At 45.6% G+C, this 14,697-nt stretch overlaps 1 long non-coding RNA gene across 1 annotated transcript in view; it reads left to right on the forward strand.

Moving 5' to 3' along the window:
• LOC112549733 overlaps window positions 1-14,470 on the forward strand; it is a 19,616-nt gene extending 5,146 nt beyond the window's left edge. Inside the window, exon 3 of the long non-coding RNA XR_003093234.1 lies at window positions 13,220-14,470. This is a non-coding gene — a long non-coding RNA (uncharacterized LOC112549733). The remainder of the gene's footprint in view (window positions 1-13,219) is intronic.
• Window positions 14,471-14,697: the final 227 nt, after the last annotated feature.

Here is a 14,697-nt window from a genome sequence, read left to right on the forward strand (position 1 = left end):
ACCTGGACCTTTTCAGCCTCCGCAAGAGAAGGTTGAGAGGCGACCTTGTGGCTGCCTATAAGTTCATCACGGGGGCACAGAAGGGAATTGGTGAGGTTTTATTCACCAAGACACCCCTGGGGGTAACAAGAAATAATGGCCACAAGCTAGCAGAGAGCAGATTTAGATTGGACATTAGGAAGAACTTCTTCACAGTTCGAGTGGCCAAGGTCTGGAATTGGCTCCCAAGGGAGGTGGTGCTCTCCCCTACCCTGGGGGTCTTCAAGAGGAGGTTGGATAGGCATCTAGCTGGGGTCATCTAGACCCAGCACTCTTTGCAGCCTATGCAGGGGGTCGGACTCGATGATCTATTGAGGTCCCTTCCGACCCTAACATCTATGAATCTAAGAGCTGCTGTCCAGTGAGTCGGCCCCCAGCCTGTCCCAGTGGATGGGATTGTTCTGTCCTAAGGGCAGGGCTTTGCGCTTGTCCTTGTTGAATTTCATGAGATTTCTTTTGGCCCAATCCTCCAACATATCCAGGTCATTCTGAATCCTAGTCCTACCCTGCAGTGTATCTACTACTCCCACCAGGTTGGTGTAATCTGCAGACTTGCTTAGGGTGCACTCTCTGCCATCTTCCAGGTCATTGATGAAGATATTGAACAAACCAGCCCCAGGACTGACCCCTGGAGCACTCCACTTGATGCTGGCTGCCAACTAGACATCAAGCCATTGATTACTACCCCCTGAACCCAATGACTCCAGCTAGTTTTTTATCTACCTTTTAGTTCATTCTTCCAACCCGTACTTTCATAGCTTGCCTGAAAGAATGTTGTGGAAGACTGTATCAAAAGCCTTGCTTAGATCAAGGTATCCTGCATCCACATAGCCAGTCATCTCATCATAGAAGGCAGTCGGGGTTGGTCAGGCATGACTTGCCCTTGGTGAATCCATGCTGACTGTTCCTAATCACCTTTTTCTATTCCAAGTTCTTAGAAATGGATTCCTTGAGGATCTGTTCCATGATTTTTCCAGGGACTAAGGTGAGGTTGACTGGCCTGTAGTTCCCTGGATCCTCCTTTTTCCCTCTTTTAAATATGGGCACTACGTTTGCCGTTTTCCAATTATCTGGGACCTCTCCTGATCACCGTGAGTTTGCAGAGATGATGGCCAGTGGCTCTGCAGTCAGATCAGCCACCTCCCTCAGCACCTTAACCTGTTTTGCCACTTAGCTGCTTGCCTCCTCCCCAGACTGCTGCCAGGTGCAGTAGTCTGGGAGCTGACCTTGCCTGTGAAGACTGAGTTGAAAAAAGCATCGAATACTTCAGCCTTTCTGCATTCTCTGTCACTAGGTTGCCCCTGACCTTCAGTAAGGGACCCACACTTTCCCTCATCATCTTGTTACTGACATACTTGTAGAAACCCTTCTTGTTTCCCTTCACATCCCTTGCTAGCTGCAACCCTAATTGCAGTTTGGCCTTCCTGACTTTATCCGTGCATGCCCAAGCAATGCTCTTATATTCTTCCCTAGTTGTTTGTCCAAGTTTCCACTTATAAGCTTCCTTTTTGTGATTTAATTTACTGAAGAATTTCCTGCTAAGCCAAACTGGTCTTCTGCCATACTTGCTAGTCTTCCTGCATATCGGTATGGTTTGTTCCTGCACTCTCAGTAAGGCTTCTTTAAAGTACAGTCAGCTCTCCTAGACTCCTCTGCTCCTCAGACCGGCTTCCCAGGGGATCCTGCCCATGAATTCCCTGAGCAAGTCAGTCTGCTTTTATGGAGTCCAGGGTCCTTACTTTGCTCTCCATCCTTCCTTTCCTCAGGATCCTAAACTCATTGCTGTCTCACAGGGTAATTGAAAAAGTGTAGGCAGATTGCTTTATTCTGTTTTGTTATAGTGTAAACAGACTGCTAACGTTAGAAATAAGGGTACTGAAACTTCTGGGCTGTTGATAAACTAAACCAGCCTACTTCAGAGTTGAGGCAGAATGGGTTCTACTAGTATAAATATAAACAATTTGCTTATACTTAAGTATTTAACTGATTTCAAATATAAGAACTTCCTATTTCTGTTCAGTGGACATTGATTGACTTTTTGCTGTTAGAGTGATTTCCCCCCCCACCCCAAAGAAAACGTTTTCTTGAATATTTAAAAAGGGATGACGTTATTAAAAACTAGCTACTGCAACCCAAGAACTGTTAAGTGAAGTTATTTGGTTGACTATTATTTCTTCTTCCAATCTTTCAGAAGACTTGTCATGTTTTTTGTGCTCAGTGGGTTGATAGAGATACTATGCTGCGGAGAGCTGCTTTCCCTTTTATTTTGGTTTGGGGCCAACCACTGACACTGTTCTACACTAAATTGTGCCTTTGGGATTGTTCAGATTTGTTACAACACTTCTCAGGTCTTCTACCAATAAGACATGCAGGATAGGAAGACTGTTGCCTGTACATATTCTGTACATATTCCCCACATTATACTCTATTGTCTGTGATTTAAGAGCTTCAGAGCTCTCTGCTTGATTTTAGTTCTCTTAGGATTTTTCAGTAATGGGTGTGATCTGAGTCCAAATAGAAATAGAAATTATTTTTCTCTAAATACATCTAATTAAATGTTTTACACTTGCCTAATATGGAGACCTGATATTCAGACCTGGTGGCTGTGGGTTTTTGGTCCCGAGAGTAAGTAGCTGATGGAGTTCTTTGATATCTTTGTTTTGACCACAGGAAACCAAATTGGTAGGAAAAGGAAAACAGAACCAAGATGTTAGCACATCATTTTATGTTAAGATGTTTCACAATTTCAGTTACAGTTAAACTGGCCTAGAATGGGTGTAGAATTCTTGTTTATTATTGGAATAACTTCTTTACTAAGCATACTTACTTGAAAAAGCATTCCATCATGGGAAGAAATACACTGACCTTATCTTTAGTTCTTGTTCTCATGCATATACTCAGATACTGTGAACATACACTCCTATTTTTTACATATAAGGTTGTCCTATCGTGTCAGAGTACAAAAATGTAATTTTATTATAGTTTTATGTACAATAATCCAAACAGATTACTGTACATTTAGATATAGTGTAAATGTTATTGCCTATATTATTACTATCGCATTATAACCTTCACAGTTCATGTGGATATTTTAGGTAGCTAAATAGCAAGATGGTTTGTAGAATGCTTTTATTATATATAAACGTGTGTGTGTGTGTGTGTGTGTGTGTGTTTAAACCTAAAATTATATAGAGTTTGATTCAGAGCGACTATGAAAAAAATAATACAACTTCATATATCCTTTAAAAATTGGAATCTTTGTGTATCAAATCAAAATTTGGTATGGACCAATAGGCATACTTAAATTGATATATCCTACTACATTTGGTCATTTTAGCTTAGTGTTGTTTTCTCTGTTCCACCAAGGGAAGTAGCTTCTCCTAGCTTGTGTTATATTGCCAGACTAGAATATCTTTGAAAATGACAGCTTTGTCGACTCTTATTCTGGCTGTCAACAATGATCAACTTGATATGATGATTACTGTACTATATTGTTGCTAGCATACACAGTGTATTGAAGTTCTACAAGTGCATCTTGTTCTTCAAAACTTCCGGAACACCGAGGTGGCGGGGGTGGTGGATAGGTGGAACCTAATTGTTAAGGCTCTCTGACACTGCCATTTTTAAGACCCTGGCCTATAACTGTAAAAATGTAAGCATTTGAGGCTAAAATTGTCTATGATGGGTGTTTGCTTCAGGTTAGCATTTTTGAAACATCAGTAAAGACAGTTCAGCTCTTTCAGGGAATGGGGCTCTGGCACACTGATGTTTTCAAGATGATGCTTGAAATTTGACAGAGGTTGACCTTTTGTAAGCTTTATTTAAAATTGCAACTTCCAGATGTTCAAAGGAAGGCTTCTTGGATTTTATTACTAATTTCCCTGAAAATTCTGGCACTGAGTAGGACTGAAAACACATAGGCTAGGGACAGACATTACACACAAACCAGTTTTAAGTGATCATAAACTGGTTTAAACCTGTAAAAGAACACACATTTAGTGCACATAAACTAGTTCAAAAATGGCTGAAACTGGGTTGAGATAAACCTGGTTGAATGTAGTATCAGTCTGACGAAGGGTTTTTGAACCCGAAAGCTTGCTTAATAACTATTCTCCAACCATTTGGGTTGTTCTAATAAAAGATATCAAATTCACCCAAGGAACCTTGTCTGCCTGTATCAGACTTAACTGTTTTGGGTCAAACCTGTTTATGCAGTATCTGTCCCAGATGCCTTCCTGGTTTAACTTAAACCAGAGACCCCTAGCATCCCAGATGCTTTGCCAGGTCTGGGTGGGGCTCTCTGCTTTAGAGAGCTGGGCTGGCCCCTCCCCTCTGCTCCTTGGCTGGAGCTCCAGCAGAGACAGCAGGTACAGTAGTGTCTGCCTGGATTCTTTGTGTGCTGCCCCATCCCACTCCCTCCTCGATCGGGGAGTCTCCGTCTCCCAGCATGGACCATAGCCAGCATGCAGTTTGCTAGTTAATGCTGACAGGTGTCTGTGTAAGGCAGACAGGACAGTGTCTGCTTAGGGCTTTTTGGAGCTAATCAGCAGGTAGCTGCTAATGTCCCTCCATTCCTTCATTTGAAAAAGTTGTTTAAGAAGAGCTTGAACTAATGAGAGAGGCTATTATTTTCTTGATGGGGTGTTATCAACTCCCTGCTGGAGAGTTGCTAAATGCTCTGTAATCAATTCCCTGCTGGGCTGCTCAGGAGCAGTGGTGGGGGAACCCTTCCCTAATCAGAGCATCCTGCCAGGGCCCAGCCATGCCCCCCCCCCCCACTAAGCCCTGCCCTGTAGAAGGGAAGGGAGGGCTGCTCTAGCACCCCCAAGCTTCTAGCCTGAGCCACTGCAGGCATGTGCCTTAATTTTCTTAGTCCAGAGGGTGATACCTGTTCAGTTACAAACCAGTTCAGCCTAGGCAGGTTAGATTAATCTGCAAAGATTGAATCAATTCAGGCTCAGGCTTTTGGAATGTCTGTCCCTAGCCATACTGAATGCTACTGAATGCTTGCTTTGTGAGGAAAATGTTTATTGAAGTATTGAGAAAAAGAACCTGATTATTGTCAGGAACAGCAATATTATAAGGATAAAATTTACTTGTAAATATGGCAAGAGACAAAATGTAACCACTTTTAATGACAAGATTTTGCCCTGTAGTGACTGCTAATGAGTTGAGAACATTAATATGTTCACAAGACATACTTTTTAACTAGTTCCTGAGGCATTTCAGGGATTTTTCTTAAAACCTCTGTGGTAATTACATGACTTTCTACTTTCAAAAGTCACCAGACATTTTAAAATTTTGTTTTCCATTAGTTATAGAAGAATTCCTACTTATACCACAGAGAGCGATTCTGTATTTTTAATTAAAACAAATATGCGCTTTTAATAGTGTAAGGTTTTTTTAGTAGAATTTTAACTGGGAATGAATTTCAGTAGGTTCAAAATAGTCACAGTTGTTGAATATTTATAAGAAAACTTTGTTGTAATTTTTTTCATGTGAGAACTTCTTTTAGTCAGAGGAAGACAGGAATATAGAAATGGGTGAGGAAACAATAGAAAAATTGCATCATGGTCAAAATTACCAAGTACAATAAAATTCACGTTATTTTATAGGCTCACAAAATGTAGTACAAAATAAGGTTGTGGGTAAGATATTTAGATCCATAAGTCAGTTAATTATACCCGGTCAATATTGTCTCGATTCAGAGACTAGATTGAACTCTAGTTTGTTTCGTTTCAGTTGCTTTTAGCCTCTTGCTTGTGTGTAACATTGAATTACTTAGGCAGTTTGCTTTAATTGTTTTTTTCTGTTTATCTCATACTGACACACTCCTCTTAAGACTATTTAATGCTATATAACAAAAAATACCAGCCTTTTCTAATTATTTTAGAACTACTGTTGTTAGGGCTTTATTTCTGTTTTTTTCTATAGTAACTATTTTATGCTGCTTTTATTTTTTTTCACAATGCTAATTGGTATATTTGAGGGAAAGTAAAACACTAGAAGCGAACTCCCATGCTGTATCTGACAGTGTAGTTCCAATATGAAGTGTAGCATGCTAGTTCACTATACCAAAAAAGGAGTTTCCGCTCTGGTTTCCACCCTTCCATCAAGATAGACCTCATAACCTTCGTCCACATTCAAGTTGATACAATTTTTAAAGTAATCAGGATAGTATTGGTTAAATACAAGAGTAACAGAAACACTATTGGTGTGGGCTTAATATATTGGATTTGTGGTGTTTATATTGAACTTTCTCAGACAAGCTAGAAGTATAGAGACTGGTTGATAGTTGTGAGGAAACTGAAATTTCTGGGCACGAGGGTGATGGTATTGGTAATAACAGGGAGCAAAGAAAAATTAGTAAATGTAGTAGGATTTTCAAGTGAGAGTTAACAAAGGCTTATCAAAGAATTACAGACTTTTGATGAATTTAGGTATCTAATTTTTAGTGCTCAAGTAAAACTGACTCTGAAGAGAAAATAAAACTATGGCCTTGCAAATTTTATTTTTAAAGTGACAATTTTTTAAAATACTTTTCTCAAGCTTTGAGTTAGGGCAGACTGATTTTAATATACTGGCATTAGTAACAGTTTTGAAGCTATTAACTAATTCTCTATTATGGTGTAATGATACCATCAGTGTAACTGGTGGGGTAAGAGACTTTCAGAATTGTCTGTAGGCATGACAGTTACTTTCAACTTGCTTCATTTTGGAAATCTTTGAGATTTGATCAAATTGGGTATTGTCTAATATCTACTTAGGTGACCTCAATAAAGTAACATTTTAGTACTCAGTTTCTACTAGGTGTGCACCAATAGAGATATTGGGGGCTGATATTGGTAGCCAATATTTAAGGAGGCATATCAGCCAATACCGATCTGATACAGCTGCCATCAGGTGGCAAGTGTGGTATGGTGGTTTGGGTGGGGGGGGAGTGAAGGGGCATAGGGGGGCAGGTCAGTGTCCCCCCATGGTGAGGGAGGGGCCAAGGGCAGGCACTGCCCAGCCAGGGAGGGGTGCAGGACAGGGGTGTGGCTCATGGGGTGGGAGTGGCTCCTGCTGCTGCTGCTTGCACCCTGGAAGGGCGGGGGGAGGCATATGCCTCCGGATCTGCATGGTGCAGGGTGGGCTGCAGCTGCAGGGTGGACTTTTCTCGCCAGGTGCTGGGTTCAAAATGGGTGCCGGCGCTGCTGGGAGGAGGCTGTAGCCACCCCAAATTTAGCTGCAGCTCCACTTCCAGCCCCACCCTGCTGCCTGGCGCAGCCCCAGCTTTTCCTGGCTCTTGGGTGGAGGTGGGGAATTCAGCCAGAGCTGCTCCAAGTGGGCGGTGGCACAGGTCTGGGAGTAGAGCTGTAGCGAAATCTGGGGTGGCTGCAGCCTCCTTCCAGTGCTGCTGGAGCCTGCTCTGAGCTTAGCCCTGCACAGCGCTGGCTCTAGCTCCTCCCTACAGCTGCAGCCTGTCCTGCATCACACAGATCTGGGGGCATACCTCCCGCCCTCCTGGGGTGCAAGCAGCAGTGGGAGCCGCCCCCACCCCACGAACTAGGCCAACATCCCGTGCCCTGCCTGAGCAGTGCCTGCCCCTGCCCCCTCCCTCACCGCAGGGGGCATTGTTCTGCCTCCCCACGCCACTTCCCTCCCCCCTCCTCTTCCAACTTACCAGCTAGGGGCAGCTCTCCTGTTGCTCTGTGCTGCGTGCAGCTTGGGCATTTATCAGCCAAATTATCGGCCCCATCAGGCCAATATTCGATATAGACAATCGATAATAAAGATATTTTCTGTATATCATTACTGATCCAATATCAGGTGTACCTCTAGTTTCTGCTGGGCATGAACTTTAAAATTCACTAACTCAGAGTAATTTAGACGGTCAGTTGCAAATAAACATACTTAGTACAGAGAGATAAATTTTAAAAGTTTTGCCATGGTAAAATAAAAATTAATTAGAAATGAGAAGACCAGTTTGGCACAGCAGATCAACAGTCTAGTCTGTGCAGTCTCTCCTTAAATGCTCATGTCTGCATTAAGCAACAACGTTTTTATTTATCCTTCAGTCTGCTAAATTTAAATAATTTTCAGGATTATATGTATGGACACAAGTGCATCAAGTCTATACAGTATTTATTTTAAAAATAGTTTATTCTGCTAAAATGTCATTTTTAATGAAAGTGCCTCCTTCTGAGAGCAGTGCAATTGCTTTAATGTTTGAATCCTTTGACAGCTGCTATATTGCTGTGTAAGAACTGTCTGATGAAAATTATTTTCTGTGGTTATAGAATAAAATGTTGACAATAATTTTTTCACTTAACTATTTGTCTTGAGTAGTCAAATGTAAAATTACTACTAGTAACCTTTTTAAGTGATTCCTGCAACTGTAGGAAATTAGTTTTAGGTTACCATCATCTTAATAAATAACATAAAATGATAAAATAACAGTAATTGGCAAATTTGGAAGAGCAGTTTTAACGAGAAATAAAATGTGTTTGATTCCTTTTGTAGGAACTGCATGTGGTTTGCGTAATTTTTTGCCAATTTAGTGACTTTAATTACAAATAGGTGGTGTAAGCTATCTAAATGTGACACAAAGTTGTATCTACTAGCTATTTAGAAAGAGAGCTTTTAGTCGGATGTAATATGAGAACATTTAATAAGGTAAAGAATAAGAATCCATACTACGCTCACTCTCAGTCTTAGCTGTGTAACCTCTTAAAATAAATGCAGTTCAAACTAACATTTCCCTTTGGCCTTTGATGTACCTTTAAAACAATACCTACCTCACTATTTAGAATTGCATTATATATATTGTATGTGGTAAATTATACTTTAGAGGTTCAATTAAGAATATTGCTATTTTCATTAATTGTCCTCTGACCATGGTTGCCAGTGTTATAGAACTAGTTGCACCTCTTTCACTCGGTTTGCCTCTCTGGGTGCAGTACTCCTGGTTTTTGCTCTTGTGTAGAGCAGAATTTCAGTTTTCTCACTCTTGGACCAGACCCTGAACTACATCACCCTGGGTGTGTCTACACAAGACATTTTACTGAGCAATAGACTAATCTATTGCGCAGTAAAGCATCACCATCTACACGTGTGTGGCATTTACGGTGCAGTAAAATAGTCTACTCCACAGTTAGCCAGTGCCTGTGTAAATGCACATACTAGCTTAACTATGTAGTAGTTACTGTACAGGAGCACTCATGTAGATGCTGACTGGGAGCAAATTTGCTCCCGGTCAGCCACGCCAGTAGGGAGCCACAGGAGGTCAGGGAGTTCTCTGTGCCCAGTCCTGGTGCTACTCAGCTCCCGGCTCCCCCCCAGGAGCTGGGAGCCCTTTAGTCCTGGGACAGGGTTGCTTTCTGCACCACTCTGTCCAGTGCTACTTGGCTTCTGGCTCCCCACAGGAGCTGGGAGCGAAGCAGCACCAGGACTGGGGAGCTCTCTACTTTCCTGCTCCGCCAGGGGCTTGCTGGCAGCTGTCGTGTTAGTGGGGCAGCTGCTGGCAAGCCTCTTGCCAGGTGGGGATTCCCTGTCCAGCAGGAGACTGGCCAAGGCCTGTCCTGCTCCTGGAGTGGGAGCTGCCAGTGATCCCCTGCTGGGCGGGGAAGCCCTGCTGGGCATGGGGCTTGCTGGCAGCTGTGTATCCTGATGTGCAAGGGGCCAGGAGAGCTCTGCTGGCTGCAGTGACAGCTGTCTGTCTCCTGTCCCCACGCACATCAGAACCCCTACTAATGTGCACAGGGCCAGGAGACAGCTGCAGCTGGCTGGTGAAGTGGGGCAGAGCAGGGCAGGAGTAGCCCTGCATCGGAGGAGATTTGCTCCCAATAGGGTGCATGTGTAGATGCGTTCCTGGGGAACGCTTACTGCCGTGTGCAGTAAGTTCACAGTATTTAACTAAGCAGTAAACCCATTCACGTTAATAGCACGTGTAGACACACCCCCTATGTATGAACTATTTTTAGTTGGCAGGTCTGACTGGATATAAATATCTGCAATTCTTCTGTTTAATAGTATATACCTAGCGCTTTATAGCAGTCAGCAATCTTAAAACCAAAGTATGTTATGTTAGGAACAAAATATTTATAGAAAAAAGTGTTTAAAACACTCGTCTGTGTACAAGTCCTTACCAGGGATCCATGTTTTCAGTTTGCCATAGAAAAACACTGATTTCCCCCTTTACTGGAGGAAAACTCAGATTTTTCATTTTAATGGAAAAATCCATGGATTTTGCATTTTTGCAAAGAGCTGTCTTCAGGCTGGCAGAGTTCCAGCCTGCAAGGGGCTGGGGTTGGAGGAGCGGAAGGAGGGCAGTCAGGCAGGGAGTGCTATGTGCATGTATATATGTACATGGCCGTCAGGCAGCCTGGAGAGCAGCTCCTGCAGGTGAGTGTGGGGGGTGGGATTGAGGCCCCCATAGGGAGGGAGTTGGGCAGGGCTGGGGCTTCTGCCCAGCCGGAGGGGGTGTGTAGGATTTGGGGGCCGGAATGGGTGGCTTCAGGGCCCCAGGAGGAAGTTGGTTGGAGCTGCAAAAAGTTCATCTGGGGGGTGGGGCCAGCTCCCTACCACCGTGTATGCTCCCTGGGGGGCAGAGGGGGACCCATGTCCCCCAGATCTATGCATGGGGTGGGAATGGGTGTGGTCTTGGGCTCTCCACCCTGCTGCCCTCTCTTGGGGCCTCCGCAGCCCAGCAGGCTGTGCCTGGCACTGGTAGACAGTGAGGCTGTGTGTCGAAGTTCCTTGCCACCGAGAGCTCTGCACTGCCCTGGCAAGGCATCCTCTGCCCATACAGCAGCCACATAGGCACTGGCACAGGATTCTGCCCTTCACTGCTGCTGTGCAGGCAGGGATGCCTCACCAGAGCAGCACAGAGCTCTCAGTGGCAAGGGGTTTTCCCACGTGGCCCTGCTATGCCCTGCAGCATTGGATTGCACCTGCTGGGTTGCAGAGGTCCCAGGGGAGGGAGCAGGATGGGGAGCCTGAGCCCACAGTGGGCCCCCTACCCCCACCCTGCACACAGATCTGTTGAGCACGGGTCCCCCCTGCTCCACTGGAATTGCATGCAGTGGTGGGGAGCTGGCCCCACCCCTACCTGAGCCTGCAGCAGAAAGGCGGAGGGGGTCAGGGGCAGTTAGGCTCCATTGCAGCAGCCAGGTCTTGGGTGCTGCTGTGGGGCTCAGGGGTCTGTGGACCCGGGTCCCTGGCCCTGTAGCTCTGGCAGTTGGGTACCCCCTCCAGGAGGGCTGGGGGGGAAGGGTTTTTTTTTGGGGGTGGGGGAGAGTGAGGAGTACTGGCAGGGCTGGGGGGTTGTGGCTTGGGAATGAGGGGCCTGGACCTGGGCTCTGTGAGCTAAAAGGGCAGGGGGAGCTCTGATTTTCCATGATAAACCCAAAGTCAGATACTAAAATTTATAGGAGGGGGTGTGCGCGCGCGCGTGTGTGTGTATCTGTGGTTTTCTCTTTTAAAGGAGAAAATCTGTTTTCTATGGTAAATGGAAAAACCCAGATCTCTGCTTAGCACTTTTGACAGATTGTGGTGACAGAATCAGTAATTTAGTCTTAAACTGGGAGGTTACACTTAAGAATGATTCAAAATGATATCCTATGACTGAAACAGCTGAGTTGATTGGTCAGTATTTTCTAGAGGTGCACCAATACATTGGTCTGATATCAAATTGGCACCGATATAAAGAAAATTGAGTGCATCGGAAATCAGCCTGATGTGGCCGATTAAATGCCTGTAATTGCACATAGCCACAGCACAGCACTTAGGTAGCGAGGAACACAGCTTGGCAGTGTGGAGAGTAGCCAGGTCCGGCTGGTAAATCTGTTGTGAGGGAAGGGGCATGGGGTCCAGATCAAGGCTTCCATGGTGGGGGAGGGAGTGGGAAGGAGCTGAGGCTGGGGCAGGTGCAGGTTGGAACCATAGCTTGTCCAGGGAGGGGTGGCTCCCACCGCTGCACACCCTGGGAGGGTTTGGAGGGGCGTGTGCCCCCAGATCTGTGTGAGGCTTGGGCAGGGTGGGCTGCAGCTATAGGCGGGGGCTGGGCTCTTCCCGGTGCATGGAGGGGGGCTGGGTCAGGCTGTGCTTAGGGTGGGTGGTGGTGGTGCTTGGAGGGGGCGCGATGGGGGGAGCTACGGCAAATTTTTGGGTGGCTTCATTCCCCACCCCCCAACTCCTTTCCCAGTGCCACCGCCACCCACCTTAAGTGCAGCCTGGCCCAGTCCCTGCTGGGAAGAGCCCTGTGCAGCTCTGGCCCCAACCCACAGCAGCAGCCTGCCCTGCCTTGCGTAGATCTGAGGGGCACATGCCCCCTCACCTCATGCCCTCCCGGGGTGTGCGGAGCAGTGGGAGCCACCCCCCAGCATGCCCCCCAGACAAGCCACAGCTCCGTCCCATGCCCTAACCCAGCTGGGCAGCGCCTACCCCAGCCCCACTCCCTCCCTCACCACAGGGGCCTTGATCTGCCCCGCCATACTTCTTCCCTCCCCTTCCCTGCTATGGGTTCCAGAAAGAAATTGAACCTCACTATCTCAAATAACATCTGATTTAACATTAGAGCTGATTTCTGATATTCCTCCTATGAGGAGAGGCTAAGGGAACTGGGTTTATTTAGTCTGGAGAAGAGAAGACTAAGGTGGGGGGATTTCATAGACATTAGGGCTGGAAGGGACCTCGGAAGATCATTGAGTCCAGTCCCCTGCCCCAGGGGCAGGAAGCCAGCAGGGGTTATAGTAGCCTTAAACTACCTGAAGGGTAGGTCCAAAGAGGATGGGGCTAGACTATTCTCAGTGGTGGCAGACAACAGGACAAGGAGTAATGGTCTCAAGTTGCAGCAAAGGACGTTTAGGTTAGATATTAAGAAAAACTTTCTCAGTAGGAAGGTAATAAAGCACTGGGACAGGCTACCCAGAGAGGTTGTTGAATGTCTATCTGTGGAGGTTTGTAAGACCCCGCTAAACAAAGCCTTGGCTGGGATGATCTAGCTGGGAATGGCCCTTCTTTGAGTAGGCGGGTTGGACTAGGTGACCTCTGTGCCTTCCAACCCTAATTTTCTATGATTCTGTGATCCCATATGCTTTCATCATCGAGTATGATTTTTTTTCTCCCCCTTGGAGGCTTGTAATAACTAGCACAATCTTGCTGTACCTCTCTTACTAGTTATTTTATCTCATTTCAGATTTCTGCTGGCATCATCTCTTCTCCTTTGCCATACTTCTCTTAATTTCACTCTATTATTACCAGAGTCAGGAGGCACCAGTCGCCCACGATTGGTTACAGGAGACCCTCGCCATTTGTGGGTGATACGTTCCGGAGATCCCCGTGAATGGTGAAATCTGCGCGTACTGACGGGGCTCCCTGTCAGACCCCACAGCCGCCCCGGCTCCCCTGCAGCACCTGAGGACCGACCCCTTCCCCCCCAAGTGCCATCCCCCCCAAGTGCTGCTGGAGGCAGCAGCGGCAGAGTAGATGCCATCACCACCACCCTCCCTGTCCCCAGGTCTCCCCCACAGTGCCCAGGGACTGACCCTTCCCCCCCCGAGCGATGCCAGGGCAGCCGCCAGGGGAGAAGATGCTGCCGCCGCCATCGTCCACGTCCCCGGCACTCGCTCTCTGCCCGCCTCCCGGCTCTGTCCTCCCCCGCAAATATTTGAATCTGCGAATCTGGAGTTTGCGAATAGTGAAGGTTTCCTGTGTATGGAAAATGTTCTGTGTTAAATGCATTTGGTTACAATGTATACTTCTAACTGAAATAGCAAAAGCAGTTCTTTTATATATATTTTAGTTGCTAGATAAATTTGCCTATAAGCTGAGAATGCATATGAATCTGTTTAGAGCAAAGTTAATATTTATTGCTAAATTAGAAGTAAGGCTATAATTTTTGCAGGATAAACTTGTGTAAACTTCACATAGCAGTGTGTGGAGGAAGAAATCTGTTTTTATGGGAGGGTTACCAAACAAGCTTGCAGCCAATGTAAAGAACGTGAACGATAACCTTTTACCATCGATGTATCCTTACTGTTTCACACTACCTCCTAGAAGTTGCTTTTGGAGGACAAGTTCCACTTGTTCTTTTCTAAAGACCTCTAATTCCTCACCAAGTATATTTCCCTAATGGGAGCTGTAGTTTGGAAAACAAACACACTCCATTTGTAGTCCAGCATCCCTGGCTGTAGTCCGTTTTACCATGAATCCAGTACATTATATGATTGAGTGGCATGGTGCTTCCCAAGAGACTTCCTTCAGTTTCTGTCTCTGACAAAATTAATGATAAGATCTTAATAAAGGATGTTTATATTGCTTGTTTTTACTGTAGTTTAACTCTCTGTGTTTGCACTACATTATCACTCTTACCATTTGTAAAACATTTTTGTGGCTGGTTTCAATATGTTAAATATTAGAGCTGTGCGAAGCTTTGGGTGCTGATTCAGTTTGGATAAGATTTAGCTCAATTCAGTGGCCAGATCTCTGAATCAGAATCGAATCAGGGGAACAATTAAAAGGTCCGAATCAATTCAAAGCTCTCTGAATCGATTAGGAGAACTTTGGTGATTTGGGCAGTCCTCGCCTGCTGCATCAGGGAGCTGGACTCGGATTCTGAGCTGGTAAGTAGGGGTGGGGGAGGTTGGAGGGGGGACCATGGGGAGACCCCTACCA

The sequence above is a fragment of the Alligator sinensis genome, unplaced genomic scaffold (genome assembly GCF_000455745.1).
Source record: "Alligator sinensis unplaced genomic scaffold, ASM45574v1 scaffold389_1, whole genome shotgun sequence".
Classification (NCBI taxonomy): Eukaryota; Metazoa; Chordata; order Crocodylia; family Alligatoridae; genus Alligator; species Alligator sinensis.